Source organism: Micromesistius poutassou, assembly GCF_964030765.1.
Source record: "Micromesistius poutassou genome assembly, chromosome: 9".
In the NCBI taxonomy this organism is placed as follows: domain Eukaryota; kingdom Metazoa; phylum Chordata; class Actinopteri; order Gadiformes; family Gadidae; genus Micromesistius; species Micromesistius poutassou.
The window spans coordinates 2,218,089-2,233,369 of record NC_140279.1 but is presented as its reverse complement, the minus strand read 5'-3'; the positions used below and the strand labels follow the sequence as shown (position 1 = coordinate 2,233,369).

The following is a 15,281-nucleotide window of genomic DNA, read 5'->3' as shown; positions in this document are numbered from 1 at the left end:
GTCGTTCCCCAATCCGCTCCGGGTGTAAACAGTCAATCAACTCTGGGAAATACCGTGAGTCAAACGATCATAAAGTTTTCTTAAATGAAACGCAAAAAAACAAAAAAAAAAACACACACACATAGGATCCGTTCTCCGCTGTTTGATAATCCAACGCGCACTTTTTGCAGCGCTCACCAAACCAGACCCCGCAACAGGTCGCGTCGGCAGCCGGCGGTGCTTCACTCTGGTGGGCACCCAGATACCACCCCTCTGACGCCGAGGAGGTCCGTGTTATTACAAATCAGGAGAGGAAATTCACTCAAACCTGTTCACTTTCCGACTCCCTTGCTTCTCTTTGCAACACCCACCCCCCCCAAAATAAAAAATAAAATAGAAATCTATTAGTCGCTTAAATGCATGATGACAAAACTTTTCCTCGCGATTTCAACGAAGGTTTTTACACCCTTTCCCGTTCCGATTCCGCAATCCATTTCCTTTAAACAACTCCATCACTTTTCCACGGGTGAAACTATTTGGAACGTCTCGTCGCGGCAGAACGCTTATCCGCAATGAGCAGTGAGAAGGCAACAGAAGCCCTAATGCGACCCCAGCAGCTCCACTGAGCGCGCACACACACACACACACGCACGCACACACACACACACACACACACACACACACACACACACACACACACACACACACACACACACACACACACACACACACACACACACACACACACACACACACACACACACACACACACACCAAATAATGCCTCTATAGCCCATCCCCAACCCCTGGCTATTCATATGTGTATAGATTGAGCAAACATATCCCCCACAAGGGAAAACTGCGGCATTAATCACATTAAGACAGAACATGGAGTGTGTTGAACCTGAGGTCTCAAAACGGCAGTGTCCATAATCAACACTTGTACTCTGGTCGCGTTGTGTTCTATATTTATCTTTCTATATTGTCACGCGTCAAACCAAAGGGAGTGACCACCTGCTGCGCTCTGTTAGTTTCCAGAAAGACGAAAGGTGTGCTATTTGGTGGTAAAAAAAAACGATGAAGAGAAAATGTAGGCTACATATTTCATATAATACGTTAAGAAATATGCAGTGAAAATGATGTCGGTGAATTTCTTCTGTTTCAGTATAAAAGGAATCAAGAAACACCAAAAATTTAGAAAGCAATGCTGTTGACCTACTGCTCATTTCCATATTAGTGCTCAGTGCTATTAATTATGCCCTCATTAGGTGGCTGCCCTTATGGCTTCTGAAGTTCAACGGGAAAGTCTTCCATGATGAACATAATTGGATGTCTGACCCTTTGCCCATGTTTTTCATTACTTCCAAAAGAATACATCTTTCAACATGATTTACATTTTGCTCATTACTTGCTCACAGGTGGAGAGAACGAGAGAAGGAAAGTGAGAGAGAAGAAGATAGAGAGAGGCAGAGACAGGGATGGAGAGGAAGAGAGCGAGAGAGTTAGAGGGAGAAGAGAAAGGGAGATAGAGAGAGAGGGAGAGAGGGAGAGAGAGAGAGAGAGAGAGAGAGAGAGAGAGAGAGAGAGAGAGAGAGAGAGAGGGGGTGGGGGGCAGGAGAAGAGAGAACGAGAGCAGGATAGTGTGTGAGAGAGAGAAAGCGAGAGAGTGGGAGAGAGAGTGAGGGAGAGCAAGCGAGTGAGAGATGGATCTAGAACCGTCAATGATGGTGCCTAGAGCATAATGGAGTCACAGATCAATGGCGTGCGCCCCCAGGCTCATTAAAATTCTAACTTAAAAATAGAAGGACGGACAAGTCACGGACTCGTCCGTCCTTCTATATTGACGCTTGACATGACGGATAACAACATTGTCATCCGTCATGTCAAAATTATGGAGGACCAGGTGGACTTCTAGTTCTGTGGCAAAAGATACAGAAAAATGTATTATTTTCTATATTATTTTTGACTATGTCTGAAGGCGCCACTTCCTGTGTGAACCGCGTCAGTGGGGGCCAACGGTATGACGTCAACGGTTGCGTGAGAAGGTGAGCGCTCGGCAGGTGTGGTGAAGAGGAGCGTGTTGCAACCTCTGCGTCGCTCATCAGAAGCGAGACGAGGAGAGGCGCAGGATCCTGAATTAACATTTAACACGTCCTACTTTCTACTTCTTCGACAAAAAAACAAAAAGCACGCCTTCACTCCTCATGCGTCCAGATGGTGGCATGATTTACTAGTTACTTAGTCATTTAGCTGTTATATCCAAAGTGAATATTAAGACCAGGTCACCGTGGCAAAATATATCTTAATTTTAATGTTGTTTAATGTTGTTTCTACCTGGTTAAGGTAGAAAATATGTTTTTAACTGAATTAAAAAATGACGTGTGAAGACAGGTAGGGGTCATGCATGTTGCTCATAAGTAGCCTACTGACGGCAGCCATTGATTGCGAATGTCCTAGGCCTAGGCCTACTTCAAATGCCTGATTGTGATTTCTTTATACATTAAAACGTGCTCACATATTTGCACACACACACACACACACACACACACACACACACACACACACACACACACACACACACACACACACACACACACACACACACACACACACACACACACACACACACACACACGCAATCACTCTCGATGCGCCAGAGGACAACGTGTATAGGCTATTACAGGTTCCGTGTTCGGCTGTAATCAAAAAAGCTAACTCTCCTCGACCCATGAGTCAGTTGATGAGCGAGCGCTCTGTGACAGAAGCAGGGGCCCGCGGCAGTCATTCCACCTCCTCTATTGAAATCTATTGAACGGTACCGCTATCGCAGTGCCGCGCGGAATGATCCAATTAGAAACAGACTAGTCAACGCCGTCGTTAAAGATATATGAAGATCCACCCGCCGCGAACAGAGATGAACTTAGTGGATCTAAATGAGAAAGAATATATAACGATTAACTCGTTTAATTGATTTCACCACATTTTACGATCATGGATCTATTTAGAAAAATCGGTTTATAAAAAGAATACAGTAGGGTAATGAACGTTTTTCTCTTTTCAATTATGGATTCAATAAGAAAAACATTCCTCGCAATCTTGTTTCCTTAAACCCTGACTCGAATGGTAGGCCTACCTCTGGACATGAAGGAGTAATTAGAACAGCGCAATGGGCCCTTAGCTTTCAGAGATAAGTCACTAATCCCTGATCCGCTAATGAGCAGCACAACGTCGAGGTGTGAACAAATACTTATATTCAAGGACAGAAGGCGTAAACAGAGCAGTTGGAGCAAAGCGAGCTTAGACTCGAGGCCGTTAACCCAACTTCCCAATTGATGGCTCTCAGTCTGACCATTTATATTTAATAATCCTAATTAAAAAAACAAGAGGTTCTTTTCCAGGCAATTTCCTTCCATCACAGATCAAAAAACTAATTATTGTGGTGAGATAATTTCAGCAGGGTAATGAGCTGATATTATCAGCCTATTATCTCTGTCTTCATTCACGATGATTCTACAACCCAAATCCACCCCTTTTCAAAATATATTCACCGCCTTCATCCTCTTTTAATCGCCGGTGCCATTATGGCAAGGCCCACTTAAAACATCCCGATCTGAACTTAACAGCGGTGAGTGACAATGAAAAAAAGAAGAGAAAGAAAATGCGTTGGCAGTCGTTTTTTGGTATATTACAGTGCGAGTGTACTGATGTATGGCATGCAGCAGCATCATCCGCACTGTGCTCACAGATACCCTCGTGGCGTGTGACAGACGGCATGCTATAAATACCACCATGCATGTCAACTAGCGCACTGAGTTACAGACCAGAATAGTTCCTCCACCGTGGCTCCTCCAGTGGTTAGAGAGAGAGAGAGAGAGAGAGAGAGAGAGAGAGAGAGAGAGAGAGAGAGAGAGAGAGAGAGAGAGAGAGAGAGAGAGAGAGGAAGAGCAAGAATAGGGAGAGAGCATGGGGGGAGGGATCAGGAGAGCGATTGGGAGGGAGTGAGCTTTTGGGAGGGAGAGTGCTTTTTGGGAGTGTCAAATCATACGAAAAAATGAAAAGGGCAAACAAATAATGAGGCAAAAGATGGGTCAGTTTGAGGAGGACTTAAGAAGAGGAAGAATGGTGTTTGTGGAGGGGGGGGGGGGGGGGGGTCTTGGTCCTCTTCTTCCATTTCTGTTGTCTTTCCTACTTCTCCTCCTTATTCCCGCCCAAATCTCCTCAGCACCTGCTTTTTGTTCAGTTAGCTTCAAGCTATACCACTGCTCAGCATGGAGCTACATGGCATGCTAATTGAAACTCATGTTCACTTTGGGCATCATTATTCCAGCAGCATACCAAACATGTTTAATTATATATTTCCCTTGCCTTTCACCTTCGCTTAATTCTGTTGAATTTCTCAAGGAAAATATTATTTTGTGCTTTGCTCTTTTGAGGTGCTGAGGTGATGGTTGGTGTGTCAAATATTGGCCTTCATCATAGCTGTGTATTAGCCATTTATTAACCGCTGTGACCCACTGTGTATCACAGTAATTGTAATAAAGGGCTGTACTAATAAACTTGCGTGTAACACCAATTAGGATTAAGAACCATTAAGAGCCTGATAAACACTTTCTCGTAAACCTTCCGCTTTACGAAAAGTCAACACCGGAAAATGTGTGTGAAAATGGATTAGAATGTGTGCATTTTCTAGGTCCACATGTCCACACATTGTCATCCCTGTGCTCGCTGGAAAGCATCGGAAAAGGGAACACATGTGAGATATGGCTGCAGTGTAACATATTATATTGTTATTGTAATTTAATTAATTAAAATGATGTTTTCCACCAAAAATAGTGGATCTACTAAATTAACCTATATTAAAAGATGAAATAACCATGTTAAACAAGCACTGATCCCAGGAGGATTCTGGGTAGTGGAGTGATGATTCCGGCTCTTCCAGGTGGTTCAAAGCTTGCCAGGGCGTGACACAAACACCATAGAGAGCCTTCCCCTCATCGCCACACCAACATCGCTGACGGGTTTCCATTTTGTGGCCCATTTTTATGGTCCAACTCATCTGGATTTTTTTCTGGAGAGCTTATGAGTAGTTTCCATAGCGACAAGATGGACCTATGCTCTCATTAGGCTTCCAGTGAAGGGATGTAAACATGAAATACATTGTCGTCGATGGCTACAGGGGTTCTAATATAGTCGAGGGTCATCATCAAGCTCAATGCGCACAGCCCCCAACCCGGTTGTCAGGAAAAAAAGTGCAGCTATCTGACTGCATTGCCCATGGAATAATAATATGCCCTTGATTAAACATTTGAACATAAATTTGATTGAATAAATTAAATCGGTTTGGCATATAAAATCCATGCAACATGTAAAAAAATGAATGTAAATATAATCTCATTAGCAGCATTAAACACAAAACACACAAAACACGCATACACACACAAAACGCCACATGTTGCGCACACAAACACCACCCAAAAAACAGCATGTGGTTCATGCGACTTCCTTCTAAACGTGAGGCCAGGAAATTGTGATGCCCGAGAACATGATATGAAACGGAGTGAAGACCTTGATTGATTGACAGTCATGAGTTACTCCAGCAGTTGATGAAATGCAACAAACAGCACGCATGTGCAATCTCAACGACTGTAATATTCCGGAAAACTCTAAGCTCTATGGTGGTAAGAGGGTGTTGCTGTTCATCTCCCGTCGTCACTTCAGTTGTGAAGCATCAAAATAACTAACTCAGGCTTAAGATTCCCTCGAGGAATATTTGTATGGCATACACACACTCAAGTTTCAAGGCCACAAGCACGGAATACATGCTCTGTTGTAGTCAACAACCTCTTGCTCACTCACAGGAGAAAATACAATCAAGCCGAGGTCCTTCCAGACCACTTCATCGAATCCCTTTCCATCCCATTTTACATCAACTCAAAGCGTATGCATGACAAAATACACAACCACCAAACAGATATACAGTATACAGACACGTTGTATACAGGCAACCAGGTGTCAACGAACAGAAACCTTCCAGGACAAAGTAACAACATTTCTTTGCATTTTTTATGATAACACCCCAAAAATACCCCTCCAGCTGGGTCAGTGTGTCATGGTGGGCCGGCCCAGGGATCTGAAAATGAGGACCAGGCAGAGGGAGAGGGGGGCAGCGGGTAAGAGGCCGGCGTGATGGTAGATGGGCTGAAGCAGAGCTATTGATGTGGGGAGATGAAGGGGCCGGCTGGAACTCTGGGCTAAATTTAGCTTCATTGAGATGGTAATGTCTGTGGCACATAATAGGTCTGTGTGTTTGTGTGTGTGTGTGTGTGTGTGTGTGTGTGTGTGTGTGTGTGTGTGTGTGTCGGGGTGTGTGTGTGTGTGTGTGTGTGTGTGTGTGTGTGTGTGTGTGTGTGTGTGTGTGTGTTTTTCCGCTGTGTACCTGTGTCCGCACGTACGAGTGCCTGTCTACCCCTGCGTGTGTTTGTGTGTATGTGTTCTCTTGACTCTGTGTGCATGTGTGTGTTGATAAACTTCATTCAAAAGGTTTATTTTTAACCGTGATATTTACCTTGCTAAGAAAGTCTTGGTTCTGATGAACATGAGTTCAACAGAAACAGTTTTTACAATAGATTCTTCCTTCATCCTCTCTCTCCTTCTTTCTCTTACCCACACTTTCACGCTCACGCTTTCTCTAGTTTGCCTCTCTCCCTCTCCTCCCCACCCTCTCTCTCTGTCTCTCTTTGTCTCTCTCTGTCTCTCTCTCTCTCTCTCTCTCTCTCTCTCTCTGCCCAACCCAGATTCCTGCATTTGACTGTTGTCTTCTTCGCACTTGTTTCCTAGCAACCAAGCCAACGTGCCCCCTATTTTCAGCCCCATGAAGCTGTCACCATAACCCTAGATTTTATGGAATAACCTACATATATCACCGCAGGGAGCTGAATTATGACTGTTGTCTCGAGACAAACGACAGCGTGTATGGGCACGTTGTTAACCTGCTTTCTACCAAAGCGCTGCTTCAGTGCAACAGGTCTGAATTAAAAAAAACAGCTGCAGTCGTTGCCAAGCTGCAAAGATAAGTCAAGTAAGACAACTACATTGAGGTGGTGAGTTCTGGTGCTTCCGTTTTGATATTTTATGCAATATTCTGTTTGATTTATATTGTATCATAAAATCAATTTTCTTAATAATTATGTGTGTATTATTTGTTTGCACAGGAGTTATACAATGAAATAAAACGGCATACTGGATAATCAACGTGTCTGGGCCAACTATGATTTTATACGCAACATGACAGTTTAACTATAACTACACATGCCCCCGTATGCATCATCTTTAGTAAAGATGATACATACGGGGGCATGTGTAGATGATGCGTATATCCAGATTGATGAGAGATTATCTCCATCTTGTGGTAGATCGTAATTACTACACTAGTAAAACATATTTGATTCACTGTTGTTAATACCCCAGTTAAACACATTGGACAAAATATTACATTTTATAGATATAGTTTCCTCTCTATGTTGATGCTGATGATTGATGTTAACTCTCTGAGTTGTCGCTCAGAAAGCGACAGTCACATTCCCCCCTGAAGCTGATTCCAAACTCCATACTACAACATTCACATCAAATAAAATAAGTTACATTCCACCTTAAGGAGGCAACTGTAACGCCCAGTAAGATGGGGGAGGGGAGCGGGGGGGGGGGGGGGCTCATTGAACTGTAATGATGGTGAGCTGGATGTATTTGATGGTGAGCTGGATTTATTTATTTATGTTTTAAATTGAACAATCCATCTGAGTGCCCACGCAATCATATGTCTCTGTGTCTCTGTGAAGGGAATGTGAGAGATCTCTCCGGCTGCAGAGCAGATCTATACCGTCCATAAATCCCCCGGTCCACTAGCCCTCCAGGGTGGTCGGGTTGGTGGAAATATATACTTCGGTCTGGCTGGTCCCAGTCTTAATCTCCCCACAATTTAAGACTTTGAATCCAGATGACCGACTATGTATGGCCAAATGTCTTTAGTGACTTATTGACACAATTAGCAAAAGTTTTTTTTGGGTGGGAAACTTCAGCGCAGTCTGCAGTCATTCTTATACAAACAAAACCTTCATGCATTAACGTTTCATGTTTAATTATTTGCCTCTTCAGACCCTTGTCAACCCCGTCATGAGGAGATTTGAATTATAACACCTGAGCAACTTTACTGACTAAAATGCTGGCTTTGAGAACTTCCGATCTGGCCTTCTAGGATCCCAGCATTTCGAGACGGCTCCTACTATTCAGATCTTTCTGACAAAGACCCTGTATGGAGCGGGATGGTGTGGGATGAATGAAAGTGTGAACGACAGCGACCTTTATCACCAGACTCCATTCATTTGTGGAGCGCAGAGGGCAGGGCTGGGCTGGTTGACGGGCAGTTTGGATGAGCGATGTGACATGGGTGGCTGCAGAGCCATCACGACCCTCAAACAGAGTCATATTGACGGTTTGAACTGGTGGACTGCTGGCGCCTACATGGAGCCTGTGCTGTAATCTATCTTCTGCTTTATTTTCATCTATAACTTGTTGCCTGATGTTAAGCACTTCAGCATGTGTTGTGCATAACATGTCTATTCACCTGCCTTGCTAATAAACCCCTCCTCTTCAGGAGTAACACAAATGAATGAGTGATTGCTAATTGGCTGTTGAATTAGCCGTGAACATAAGCCAATGAGACCTTAACAATAACAGCAATTACAGTTGCAGTCTCAATGTCTTAATGGAGATCACTGCGAGGCAACATGGGAATGTGCACGAACACATGCATATATGCATGTGGTTTACAGAAACAGACACAAGAGGCATTAAGAGATCTTTGTCAGCTTACTGAGCGCGTGCTAGCAGCAGATGGGCTAGGTCCTTGGAGTCTGTGGGTTCCATCTACATGCCAATCCCTAATAACTTCCAAAGAAGCAGCTGCTCTTATTTGGAAAACAAATTGAAACCCGAGAGGAATAATACTGAAAGGATAACTTTTGGGTGTTTCAACATGGGCCCTAGTTTCATTAAATTCACAAAAAAAAGGTCACTAATCCGGACAAAGTGACTAAATGGACCAAATTGGTCCAGCATTGAGAGGGAGTGCTTCAGCTATTGCAGCCGACTGCAATGTAACCTAATGGGCAATAGCGTCCAATCAATGTATAGCCTCTCAAAATGCTTGTTTTTAGTCACTGCATGCCCGAAATGTGGCTGAAAATATTATGGAAAGGATCCCTACAGAGAAATACATGTTTTTGTTTTTTTTTTACTTTTCGTTTGCTCCAGTCTTTTTTTTATTTTGTCCAAGAATCACTCAAGGAGATATCTCTGAAATCTCACGGACAAACAGACAGACAGGCAGGCAGGCAGGCAGGCAGGCAGGCAGACAGACAGACAGACAGACAGACACAGTGCTCATCTCTCGTAAGCAAAGCTCATAAGCAAATCCTCAAGGCTCCACTAGGTGTCATGCAAGTTGCGTTCCTCCGCTCACTGCTTGCTTCCAGCGGCTACACCCTGTTTGTCAACTGGCCTCTTCCTTAAGAAATAAATCATCACAGAGGCAACATATTCAGCTAAAAGTGAATATGTGGTAAAAAAAAAAAAAAATGCTATAAATGTTTTGCTGCTTTCAGCTGCAACAGACAGCGCTCACAACAATTGAATTGGCTCTGAGGTACTCACAAATTTATCTGTGTAAGGTACTAACCACGTTGATGTGCCATGATGTCAACATGCAGCACGTATGAAAGGAAACCAAGAAGATCCAATTTAGAGAGAGCTAAGCCTCCCAAAATCCATTTGACTTAAAAGGCTGTGGCTGAAAGACATCCTGTTGCACTACAAAGGCTCTAGAGAGCTCTGCATGCCGACAACATGAAGCTTGCCTTCAGCCACAGTGCAACACAGGGATCTTTGATATTCAAATCGGAAGCTTTGAATGTAGAGGAGGGGGCACTCATTCCACAAGCCATGAAATGTACTATGTACGTCCACAATTAAATGATATACATTTGGCTAAACGATGAGCTATAGCCACCAGCTATAGTAAGCTGGTACCTTGATGGAGGATTCCCTGTAGATATGAACAACATTGGTGAACTGTGTAAGTCGGGTTATACAAGGCATTAAGTAAAGGCTTTCCAGTGGGTGGGTGTGTTTAAGAGGTGTGTGTGATTAAGAGGTGTGTGTGTGTGCGTGTACATGTATGTGTGTGTAGTATGATGTACATGTATGCGTGTACATGTATGTGTGCGCAGCTGAGCGTAAGTGTGTGTGTGCAAAGGATCAACAGGTCGCACAGCTTCCTGGGCTAAATGGTTTTAAATCACAGGTCGGGGACGGAGCTTGTTAGCCGGCCACATGCGGTGTTCTCTGCTTCGGCTGGGAGACCAGCCAGCGTAGGAAGAAGAAAAGCAGCCGACTGTACTAATATAATCCTATTAACAACACAGCTATGTGTTTTATAAGGGCCTACCTCCTCAATGTCATTCAAGAAAGGCAAAGTAAACAACGAGTTGCATAAATGTTTGACAGATCTATGCAAATTAAAAGGAGCTGCACATAATGGATACATGGTGAGTCTGCATAGTATTGCAAATCTTCCCTGTTGTATTGTCCAGTGAGTGATGGTGTCATCTCAAGCCAACAGATGGATTCAGGGACAGAAGTCCTCCATCACTCACACTGTCTGAAACCTAATTTTAAGATTCAGCTTGCAGCAAGTTGGTAGTCAATAAATCTTTGGTGCTAAATATTTAAAGACAGACAAAAATGATCTCTGTGTGTGTGTGTGTGTGTGTGTGTGTGTGTGTGTACATATGTGCAAGTCTGTGTTGAATGCATGCACAGTAAATGTGTGTATTGTGTATGCGAGTGAGTTTATGCATCTGCTGTGTGTATGTGTGTGTGTGTGTGTGTGTGTGTGTGTGTGTGTGTGTGTGTGCGCCTGCACAGGTGCATTGATGTACAAGGGGACCTTGCTGACATGTGGTGTTGGATGGGAGGAACACAAGCTATATTTCACATTGCAAGAACGCCCACGACCCCTTCCAGGGGTGGCTGCTTATAGGCACCGCTGGGTGCAGAGCGCCATAGATAATAGATGGTAGTCACTGGAAGCAGTGCACCATAGATAACACATGGTAGTCACTGGATACAGTGCACATGGTAGTCACATTTAAAGCTGAGGAACAGCGCACTGGGAGACCAGGGGACAGGTTGGGGCCCTTCATGGTCGGGGAGAATATAGACCACGAAGGAGAGTCATACTCTTATTGTATACATCGTACATGGTATCTTTAGTATTCAACAATACACTCACTAGAATTTGATTATATGTAGTGTAACATTTGTACAAGCGCTGTATGAATTGAAACACCACAGATGACAGGTAGCTTGATTGATTGCATTCCAAATACCTCTTTAATGCGGTTGTTCACCCCATCTCCCTTCATCGCTTGGATAACATCTGTCGGTTCTACTCCCACAATCGTCTTGATCTACACCGGGACTTGCCACCCAAACCCAATGGCACCCGTCCCCTAGAGCCAAGGAATACCTCAACCAGAATCCAATTCTAACACTGATTAGACAGAGTCATTTAATCTGTGTCATTTGGCTCCTAATGGCCTTGCCAGAACCATAATAAACCCAGCGGGATACAGTGTACCAGACATCTCTCTCTGCAACTCAACTCACTTCACTTTTGCGACGTTATGAAGAATGGCAGTTTGCAGGGGCGGTGGGAAAGATTGGATTCACCTGAGCATCGGGATTCTTTGCTTCCGCAATACTTTGTCAGGTGAACAAAATGTAAACCAGAAAGAGACTGGTGTATTCTTAGTGGAAACATCAACAGTACGATCCTCTTGAGGGCCCTCTAGGTATTCTCCCATAGCAGATTTTCATCAGCTGTGTTCTGTTCTGCTCACCCACTTTGACACACATTTCAATGGTGGACACTGATTGACTTGTGTAGAACCTGATTGAACCGGGTTTAACATTGGGGTCGGCCTAACATTCAACGCATACATAAAAAACACACCAAAGATAAAATCGCAGACAGAATCGCAACACGTATCATAGTGGCGCTCTAAACCCTGTATCGCTCTAAACTGCCGATACAGGGACCTGCATCGGCAGGTCCCTGTCGATTCCCGCCTGAGCAGTTTGTGACATGTTGCTATTTAGATTTGGGGCGGGGGGGATGGGGCAGGTGGTTGGGTTGCAGTTGAGTGTTGTGCATAGGTTACAACTCCCTTGAGGGAATTACTTAGGAGTCATAAAACACAAACACCTGTCGGAATGGTGCAAGCACTGAGCGTTTCGAATCGTACTGACCTTCTGTGCTGAGAGACAAAACAAGAGAATGTCATTGGTGACCCCCTCTCTCTCCTCATTAGTATTGTTGCTTCTACAGATCCTCTTCTCATCTCAGACTCCCTCCCTCTCTCTCCCCACTGCCCGCATCCATCTCTTCCCCCATCTCCCTCCATCCCCATCTATATATCCATCCTCCTAGGGGATGTGGAATACATGCACTAGGGCATGTGTAATATATGGGTACATAGAGGATGTGCATGCCTGGACTCGATGTTATTAAAGATGCCTGCTGTAGATGATCTTAGGCTATAGTTGTTATTGTTTATTTGATGCTATTGTAATGTGTATGCATGTGCTGTGCCACAAGTGCCACTCTTGGAGGGCATTCAAGTTTTCCATGTATAGGTTTGTTAGCTCTCTCTCTCTCTACATCTCTCTCTCTCTACATCTCTCTCTCTCTCTCTTTCTCCCTCCCTCTCTCTCTCTCTCTCCCTCCCTCCCTCCCGCCCTCCCTCCCTCCCTCCTTCCCTCTCCTTCCCTCTCCTTCTCTCTCTCTACCTCTCTCGTCCAGCGACTCCACTCTCTGTGCATGGGGTGACAGGCATGCAGTGTTATGTGTGGATGAGAATGGCTTTTCAGCGTGTCACCATTAATAATTCACTTGTGACAAACAGCTCTGACATTTAAACTGCCCGGGTGTCACCGGGACACTGACGAGGAGACGTTAAGGAAACTAAGGAGAACCATAGGGAGAACGTCTGAGGGCCCTCACCCTCCCTATCGCTCTCCATTTCTCCCCCTCCTCCCTCTATACCCTTCCCAAATATATGTCTCTCTCTCTCTCTGCCCCCCCATCTCTCTCTCCCTCTACATCCCCATCTCTCCCTCTCTCCCTCTACCCTCCCTCTTCTCTCTCTCCCTCTACTGCCCCCCCCATCTCTATCTCTCTCTCCCTCTACCACCCCCCCATCTCTCTCTCGCTCCCTCTACCCCCCCCATCTCTCTCCCTCTAATCTCCCTCTCTCTCCCTCTAGCCCTCTCCTGTGGATTGATGCAGGTAAAAGGTGGCAAGCCTGAGTGCCTTAACCATTTGGTCCTAAGAACAACATTGACGATGGAATCAAAGCTTCCTGCAATGGCATTTTCAAAGCCTTTCTATTGACCTCAAATTGATCTGAAGGTTGGGCAGGTCTCCACCCAGGGGGATGCGCCGTGGCGTTTCAACAGAGATGCAATCTAATTGAGTGAAAACAACAACAACAAAGTCTCTCAACGTTCATCCTGCTAACGTCACTGTCTGGTTCCTCATTGATATTATTTGGGGGATGTGCCCGCCGAAATGAAGGTCCCATGACATGCCGCCAGGTGTGGTGTGATTTGCCGTTACAAGCCGTTTTGGAAATCTGCCCCTTATGACATCACAGGTGGGCGTGTCCACGTAGATGTGTGACGGATAGATGAGCGACGTTCGCTACGGTCCACCGGGTAGGCTGGTAAGACTGATCTAGCCAGCGCACATCTAGGTGGACACGCCCACTTGTGATGCCATAAGAGCCCGATTTTCAAAACGGCTTGTAACGGCTAATCACACTCACACCTGGTGGCATGTCATGGGACCTTTAACAATTCCACACCCAGATGATGAACACAGCAAATAAGATAAGATGTGAACGACGGAACGTTTCCATAGAAGCTATTACTACTAAATGAAGTCTGGGTGTGTGTGGGCGTGTGCGGGTCTGATGGGAGAGAGCGGGGGAGCAACAGGTAGGACATCAGTAGCGTGCTACGGCCTCAGAGTACCAGCCACCCTCCGGAGGTCATGCTCTGTCAGGGTAGGAGGAGGAAACGCTAAGATGAGCAGACAGGTCGGAACCAGGGGCGCATTCACTCCTCGCCCCCTCCACACACACCTCTTCTGCACTCGGTGAAAAAAAACGTTTCATAAGTCCGGGGGGAGGGGGTAAAGGAAATAATGACATTCATTATCCATTACTTCATTATAAATCTTGGACCTTAACAAATTGGCTTAACTCATTGATTATTGGCAATATAGTGGGTATAAAATATGGACACCAAGTGGGATTATATGTGTATGTCGATGTATTTAAATTTTATACATAATAAAATACAAATAATATATTTATTTAACTGTACCGGTATAATGATGATGACAAAAAACTGATTTAAAGGTATAATAACATTACCATCAACAAATGGTATAGGAAGGTAAAGCATGACAGGCAATATAAATAATAATTAAAAGATATAGATATGTACCCACGATATGCCTCCCTCCATAAACATCACACACCCTGACGATAGATCATGCTTGCAGTTTGATCCACCACAGTACAGGCAAATAAATAATTGGGTTTACCTCACGCCTGATGGGTAAGAAATCTCAGAAGTGACATAACTGCACACAGGCATTTCTTCCCTGGCTAACTGCAGTAAAGAGAGCTGGTGCCAGGGGCCCCCTCCACTCTACAGTGGCCCTGTGGCCTCAGCTCCTCTTCTGATCACAAGGAATGAGGATCAGACGCTTTCTTTGAGACGTCCGGCGCAATGTCTATATGCCCACGCTGGACACACACACACAGTGTGGGCATATAGACACGGACACACACACACAGGTGTACGCAAACACACATGCGCTCACACACAAATACGTACATATGTACACACACACACACACACACACACACACACACACACACACGTGTGTACTGTACATGCACACCTACACACACACACACACACAGACATACATGTGTACTGTACATGCACACCTACACACACACAGACATACGTGTGTACTGTACATGCACACCTACACACCTACACACACACACACACACACACACACACACACACACACACACACACACACACACGTATGTACACACACACGCACACACACACAAACACACACGCATGCACTCATGCATACA

At 44.8% G+C, this 15,281-nt stretch overlaps 1 protein-coding gene across 1 annotated transcript in view; it reads right to left on the bottom strand.

The window, feature by feature from the left end:
- Nucleotides 1-15,281, bottom strand: part of cacna1ea (calcium channel, voltage-dependent, R type, alpha 1E subunit a) — a gene marked incomplete at its 3' end in the record, with an annotated part of 76,630 nt that overhangs the window by 56,831 nt on the left and 4,518 nt on the right. The window lies entirely within an intron of this gene.